This window comes from Petromyzon marinus, chromosome 22, assembly GCF_048934315.1.
Source record: "Petromyzon marinus isolate PM22_M1 ecotype Great Lakes invasive population chromosome 22, UKy_Petmar_22M1.pri1.0, whole genome shotgun sequence".
Taxonomy (NCBI): Eukaryota; Metazoa; Chordata; class Hyperoartia; order Petromyzontiformes; family Petromyzontidae; genus Petromyzon; species Petromyzon marinus.
In genome coordinates, this window is record NC_133688.1 from 15533888 (window position 1) to 15542116 (window position 8229).

Here is an 8229-nt window from a genome sequence, read left to right on the forward strand (position 1 = left end):
CTAGTCGAGGTCAAGTGGGTTCAGCTCAGATTCCCACAGTGGCCTTACTGGTCCAAACTGGTGTCAGAGAATACAGGTTTGCTCTCAATATCCATCCCCCAGGATTAAAAAAAATATATATCCTTTTCCCTCCCCCAAGGAACCTGTAGTTGGGAATATTGGGTCTCTTCATGGATATTTGTACCCTCTGATTTTTGCAACAACAACAAAAAAAAGTAATATTGTTTGCACAGACGTCATTATCCATGCATTTTCAACTAAACGTTAATTTCAGCTTATTTATAATATAGTTGCTCAGGTCGCTTGCAGTCTAGTTTTTTTCTGTTGAACGCCACACGTTAGGTCCTTATTTAACAGCACCCGAATCCATTTATTTACCCTAACCCTCAATCATTCTATCCAAGATTGAGAACGCAGCGTATTCAGCAAGCAGCTGATATGTAAGCGCAGATGGCTCTGTGAGGAGTGCAAGATAAAAAAAAACATGTTTTGAGTCGAGTCTCAGAAGCACCGACTGCAACGGCTGACCGGACTTCAGGTGGCGGAGGCTGTTCCAGACCACCGGGGCTGCAGATGAAAAGCTCCGTTCTGCTCTCGCTAAGCCGAATGGATTTGACGCACAGGAGCAGCGGTAGCAGGTCCACCGTCACGAGATGAGCGTAGATATCGTGACGGCACGTGTGGGTGGATGGCGTTGCTGAGGTAAGTTGGTTAACCGGTTGTCTTCGCTGCGAGAGGGGAGTACTGCTGACCTTGAACTCGACTCTCTAACGCAGAGGTAGGCGATGCAGCTCCTCCAAAAAGGTTGAGGAGCTCACGAGAGGTGGGGCCACATAATGACCCTGGCGAGGAGGGCGTTTTGGAGATGCTAACCAATTAATAGCATGTCGCTTGCATAATCTACGTTAAATTAATACAACATTAGCCAACAAGCACGTGAAGAGTAAAAAATTCGTGCTCGTGAGAGGCTAATATTTTTTTCTCTGGAGGTAAAAATAATTGCCGAATATTTGTTCCTGGGAGAATTCTGAGGATACAGATATTCAGGAGCAGCAATAGAGACATATTCTTTGGGTCTTTCGATAAAGTCACGTAGATAGGTTCAACACAAGCGTGTTGCGATCAAAACGTCGTAGTTTTTTTTATTTTAACCTATCTATGTGAAATTTTTATTTAAAGCTTTCGTGACTGCAGGGATTCATATTCTTGGTTCTATTGGTAAAGTCACGTAGAAGGGAAACAATAAAATAATCAAAATATAACACAATAAAATTATCACAACGTTTCGACTGCAACACAAGCAATCATCATCAGGTGTGAAAACCACACCAAGGAAATTTTAAAAAAGTGGCGGTTATTTTTAACATTTGTCAAATCGCTCTCCGTGGTGCTAACGTTAAAAAATAACCGCCACTTTTTTCAAATTTTCTTGCTGTGGTTTTCAAACCTGATGATGATTGCTTGTGTTGCAGTCGAAACGTCGTGAGAATGTTATTGTTTTATATTTGTATTATTTTATTGTTTCCCTTCTACGTGACAATCTATGTGACTTTACCGAAAAACCCAAAGAATATTAATTCCTGCAGTCACGAAAGCTTTAAGTCAAGATTCAATAGAAACATTTTAACAAATTGCATACATTATATATTATTTTTAGCAAACTTGATCATGTGCTCACTGATTCAAAACTTTACTCAAGAAGAACGTTTTTTACATCAGTGCGTACTACCTGCTGTGACATGTGTCTTGGAAACATGAACATTAACTCACAGAAATGCAACAATAGCTTAAGCACGTGCAAAGAAGCATGGAAATGCTCCGCTGGGAATAACACTGAGACAAAAAGAGGAACAGATGGATTATAGGACATAGGTTAAAGACATTATTGAAACTGTCAAGACAAATGGGCTTTGGGCAGGACACGTCGCGAGAAGGGATGATGGTTGATGGTCGCAACGAATGAGAGAGCAGCTGCCAATTAAATGTTTTGCGCCAGATGGGCCATCAACCGATGAGATGTGGGGCGATGGCATCAACTCGCGTGCAACTTCCGGGTAGATTTTTCGCACTGCGGGAATTGAAGAAGGAGGTGGCGTCTGTTCTTGATTTTAAGCTTTCGTGACTGCAGGAATCCACACTATTTGGTTCTTTCGGTAAAGTCACGTAGGTAGAACAAAAGTTTTAAAAAAATCACGACGTTTCGATCGCAACACAAGCGGCCGTCAAAAGGAATGGAAAAAAAACCGTCGTGATTTGTTTTTATTGTATTTCTAACTACGCGACTTTGCCGAAAGAACCAAAGAGTAGGTGGCGTCTGCTTGCGGCGGTCTTCATCCAGCGGCGGATTAACCTGCGGCCGATGATGATGACGACGACGACGACGACACAGAATGACTCTCGTTCACTCCCTCAACAACAGCAAAATCGACTCACGTAATGCTCGCTAAACCCCATGGGGCGCATTGTCGTGGCCATGTGCTTCTCAGCCTGTCGCCAGCTCTCCACAACAGCAGTGGCGCATTCCTCTTTTTTTTTTTGCGATCGCGAACCATTTGTCCCGATGTCCCCACCGCAAACGCACTCAGATGCGTTACCCGAGCAATTACACTTCTCGTGCTTGCCAAAAAAAAAAGAATTAAGACCTTTATTTAAGTTCCGTCGTGACAAGTTTGCCGACAGACGTGGTGAAGAGGAATGGGTTGGCAAGGGCTTCTCTTTATGAGAGTTCTTAACGGTGAAGGTATCGGCTCCGCACCTGTTCAGTCGTGCCGTGCCCTCATGGTCCTGTTGCACAGGTGTGTGGTGTTCCTGACGCAGGGTATTCTGTTTCTCGCGTTAGTTGACAGCTTTGCCACCGCCCCTGCATCGTGCCGTCTCTTATCCCCCCCCCCCCCTGCCCCCTCCTACATAGCCACGTTGTGATCCCACCAAACAGAATATTTCACGGTCATTGTGGCCTTCTTTCCTTTTCACTTACCCTGATGAGTTTTCACTTGTCACTCGGACCATGACAGATTAAGTTCTTCCATTCAAAATGGCCCCGCACAAAAATAAAATATAGATTTTTTTTTCATATTGAAGGTGATTTCCTGCTAAAACGAGCATTAAGGCAGTGCTAATCTCTTGTTTACAGTCCCGAACCAGTAGTAACAATTCCACATTCCAATGGCAGGGGTGCATCTCTCCATAAGACAGCCACTAGAGTATTGACCTCCCCCCAAAAAAGGGTATTAATTGCATTGAGTCAATCCCCCAACCGGAATATTAATTCACAACCGTTTCAATTGTGAGCAACTCACCTCTACCGCTAAGCCGCTGTGCCTGGCTATCGCTGGCAATTGTCAACGGAAAAGGAAGTTGACTTCTTTCTGGGAGGCACAGCTTTTGCTGCTGTCCAACCTTTCATTTGATTGAGCGCGTCCTCCCTGAATGGAAAGTGCCGCTGCTTGCGCATGGGAACCCAGCTGCATGTGGTTAATGGGGAAGATGAAGGGCCAAGGCAGCACGTGTGGCCACCCTCTCTCCTAAACTGGAGCTTTACATGCACGGAAGATGGCATAGCTGTGGTTGAAGAGAGATCCCACAATCACACCTTCTCATCTTATTGCTTCTTGGAAATGAGCTTCCGATCAAGGGCTTAGCGATTTACAAAGGATACGCGGCAGATCAATTCCTTTGCAGCTCTCTGCCAAAAGATGCAGCCCTCTCGCCATGCAGGAACGGAGCCTCGTGTGAGGCATCTGAGCTGTAGGCATTGTATGTGACGTCCCACCAGACGTTTAATGGCTTATGTAGTTCATTTTCAATCCACGGGGCATTCGCTAATGCCAGAAATTTAATGCGAACCTTTGGAGATGTTTTGGCCTCTCATGTGCACCTGCTACAGATTGAAGAGAAACCCGATTTCCATCCGGCGAGAACATAGTTGGCACAACGCAGAGAGAAGAGGGAGAGCATGCAACGAAGTCCAAACACACAAAAGCACGCACAGACTTTTGACCGTGTGCACGTATTTTTATTATTATCGCTATGACTACTGCACAGTGCGAACTGCCAGGGTTAATGGGAAGGGTTCATCTGCTGCAGAAGTTTCAATATGCCAGGCCTTCGACGGACGAGAAAGCAGCTGGGGAAAAAAAATCGTGTTTTAGCCCAGCGAATGTCAGAAGAGTGGCTCTCAAAACTTTGAGATGCTGCTACCGTCCCATTGGTAATTTCTCACGCCAACACAGCAGTCATTTTAGTCAACGTAATGTATTTCTGCTACCTCCGCAACGATGTGCGACTCACAGAGCTCTCTCACGTGTTGTGCTGCGGCACGTTCCATGAATTCCGAGAGGGTGGGCGAGTCCTAAAGCTGGGGAACAGCGAGTGCTGATTGTTGTTCCCGCTCCTCCCTAAAACTAAAACTCTAAACTATTTGTTTGTATTAAAATTTTGATTTAAAGCTTTCGTGACTGCAGTGATTCATATTCTTGGTTCTTTCGGTAAAGTCACGTTGAAGGTAAACAATGAAATAATGAAATATATATAAAACAATAAAAATTCTCACGACGTTTCGACTGCAACACAAGCCGTTAGTTTTTCACACCTGATGATGACTGCTTGTGCTGCAGTCGAAACGTCGTGATAATTTTATCGTCTTATATATATTTTATTATTTTATTGTTTCCCTTCAACGTGACTTTACCGAAAGAACCAAGAATATATATTTGTTTGTATTTCACCAGATTAAGGCCACTGAGCGATATATCTATTTTTCACAAGCCATCTGGCCACAAATGAGAGCTCAACGAAGTGGCTTTATCGCGTGGAAATACTCTTGATACTTTTGAATCAAGCGAAACATTCTAAATGTGGAGCACCCGGAGAGAAATCCCACACACCCAGGCCAGCACCAGCCTCACTCTCATTCTCCAGCGCGGTTTCCCTAGTCGTGTGTGTTTCTGTGCGCGTTCTCGGGTATTGTCTACCCAACTCTCTTTTTGAACGGAAGGTTGCTTGATGATCCAGCGCTCATCGATTTTCACTACAGACGCTCACTCAGTCAGTCGCCTCCTCCATCACTCCGTTATCGCTACTACCATCATGGTTACTGTTTCCAAAAAGTTCACTCCTTGATGCCTCCTCCCATGCTGAGGACTCAGTCGAGCAGACTGGGGCGCCAAGGTGGTGAGATGTTAACTACCTCGCCCGGTATACAGGAGGCTGTGGGTCTAATCCCATCCCTGACACGTGTATATTTGGAGTGTTCATATCTCTCTCCCTGCGGTCGCATGTATTTTTCTCCAGATTCTCAGGGGTATTCCCTCCACGTTTAGAAACATGCATTTAGAGCATTTGGCTGCAATAGATTTCCACACGATAAGCCACTGCGTTGAGCTATAATTTATGACCAGGTCGCTTCTGAAGAAGAGCTACATAGCTTGGGGGGGGGGGGGCTTACCTGGTAAAATTAAATAAAAAAAGAGTTTAGTTTTAAATAGTTTTATTTCGACCATGCTTAATGTCCCCCAAAAACTGCACTCCTTGATTCCTCCTCCCATGTTGAAGACTCCGTCAAGCCGACTGACTGATTCGTGTTATCCACGCGTTGCTATTTCACCACTGTGGAGCGGATCGAAATGCTTCCGGCTGTCTACTTGTCTCCGCTCTACTCGACTTCGGAATTCCCACCCATTGTTTCTTTGCCCAAGTTCTTATTATAACTTCCCTCAATTGCATACAATGTTGTACAAATAGCATACTCTTTGGTTCTTTAGGTAAAGTCACGTAGAAAGAAAATAAATTAAATAATAGAGTACGACGTTTCGATTGCAACACAAGCAACCGCCATCAGGTCGAACTAAATTTGAGAGAGAAACAAAACACAGACACGGAGACACACAGACAGACACACAAGCAGAGAGAGACAACACAGACACAGAGAGAGAGAGACAACATAGACGCACAGAGACCCAATGCCTCTGTGTCGAGGCCTTAAATAGAAAGATGGGGGAGGTTGGGCAGAGAGAGAAGTGGGTCTGCTGGTGGCTGCTGCTGGAGCAGAGAAATTAGCATGTCAATGAATCCACCCCGAAGCGACCGAGGGAAAGAAGAAGATCGAATGGCCCTATGAGAGCCTGGTACATTTTAGAGAAACTAGTTTGAAAAAACATAATTTTGCAAATCTTTTGGATATTACATGCAACACAGAGAGTCGGCTAACACACAGTTAACGCATAAGCATACACCTTGCATGGTGTGCCGTTCATTTGCTGGCGACTTTTGAGCCTTTGGGCCTGACCTCAGCAACCGTAATGAGAATGGCCTGAACTAATCTGCTGTGGCCATTTTAACCTCAGTTAACCATTGTTAATTTAACACGTAGGGCTTTCGCTACCAATATTCTGGCAAATCGCCCGATGATGCTGAATGTAATTACCAGCAAAACGTCGTACTCAAATTGTAAATATTGTGGATTTACTCTCCAATACACTGGTGGGCTGAAGTAGTAACTATTTGGTCTATTGTTTACGTGACAAATCCCTTACTAATTGGGTGTGTAGGGTGGTAGAGGGTTACGACACAATCTAACCCAAAAACCTTTAAAATTCATTTTTTTATAATTTGCCGTAATGTTACATTTTATTTCTGTCGTGAAATTGCTTTGTTATCTCTTGTATGCGCCTCGGTGACTCAGGTCTCCCTTGAAAGCGAAACACGTGGCCTCAATGGGTCTCTCACCTGGGTCGCAACGAGGGGATCTGTGCTGACTGAATGACTGACAACGAGGTCTGGTGGTGAACAAGACGGCGGCATTCCATGGCTGGTATACCCTCCCCCCTGGTACAACTTGCATCGGTGACAAAACAAAAAAACTCTATAGCCCGTCAAATTCCTCCAGTATAACAAAATATTCAGATGCTGCACCACCTGTGCACACTCAATAGCCTGCATCGCTGGCGGCAACGGCGCAATTCGTACCTGGAGTGGGCGTCTATTGAGCAGCTGTAGTTTTCTGAAACGATAAAAGTGTGGTGTGTCACCACCGCCCCCCCCCCCCCCCCCCGCCCCACACAGTTTAAAGTAAACCAGAGCTGCAGGAGCTGAGGGTTGACTCTGCTGGTTGAGTTCTCTCTTTAAAACAAAAAAAAAGAGGACAAATTTCACATTCCACCAAACGTGAATGGTCCAGTGAGCACGTGGCCCCGCCACAATGCTGCTCCCGCCCCGAGTGCTCTATCTCCTCCTCGCCTCTGTCCCGCTAGGGCCCATGGGGGCGAACGGGTGGCGCGCTGCTGTCATAGCGGCGGCGGCGGCAGCAGCAGCAGCAGCATATCGTGGTCTCTCGACTGTCACTCTGAAGGCAATGAAGAGATTGCTCGAGGTTGGTCACACTGGACAAGGGTTGTCCAAACAAAAATCTCCCCCCCCCCCGCCGTCCCCCGTAGCTGCGAAAATACAAATTTGTAGGCAGAAGTCCCCTTCTGGGTGAGAACCGGGAGAGTGAATGTGGAGTAGTACAAAGCACATACACGTTAAATCTCTCGCCAAAATGAGATTAGGCATGTCTGAAACTTTAAAATAAACTTGTTATTGGTGCTCCCAACGTTTAACAAAGGCAGGGTTTTTTTTAAATTTCAGTTTTAAAAACAGAGGGTGTGTTTTTTTTTGTTCTCATTGCATTTAAAACACATTCATTTGAATGTTGCCTTTTTTTCCCCCCAGCCTTCCTTTCATGATTCAAATCTGAGGTTTCGTGGCCCCCCGTCTGGGTGGTAAGGCACCGCAGTGCGGAAGGGTTTTGCATTCCACCCTCCCATCAGCATATGAAGAACAGCTCTCACGTCCGCAGTTAATCTGTTGCATACGCCGATCTCGAATGGCGAGCAGCCACAAAAAGGCAGCCCTGTTATATCTCAGCTTTTCGTCCCAGAGACCATTTTAAACTCATTAAAATAAAATAAAAATGAATCTCGCCTCACACATGCGTGCGTGTGGCTTTGTGTGTGCGGTTTTTTTTTATACCAAAACCGTCGATGAAAGCCGCTTGACGGGGACCTGATTCCACATCTTTGTGTTGCATCCATGGAATACGCTTTGATAAACGTGTTCTCCGTCTCCATCTTGACGCTGCAAGCCAGAGCGCTTTCCCAAAAAAGTTACGCGTTATCAGCCTGTACTCGTGCTGTGTACTACTCACAGTCAGTACATATCATTCATTTGTTATGTACAAGGATTCAATAT

At 45.3% G+C, this 8229-nt stretch overlaps 1 long non-coding RNA gene across 1 annotated transcript; it reads left to right on the forward strand.

The window, feature by feature from the left end:
• The first annotated feature begins 209 nt into the window (after nucleotides 1–209).
• Nucleotides 210–7966, forward strand: LOC142925608 (uncharacterized). The gene is made up of 4 exons (XR_012942555.1): nucleotides 210–778; nucleotides 6683–6811; nucleotides 7251–7369; nucleotides 7711–7966. It is a non-coding gene; the product is annotated as an uncharacterized LOC142925608 (long non-coding RNA).
• The last annotated feature ends 263 nt before the right edge of the window (nucleotides 7967–8229 follow it).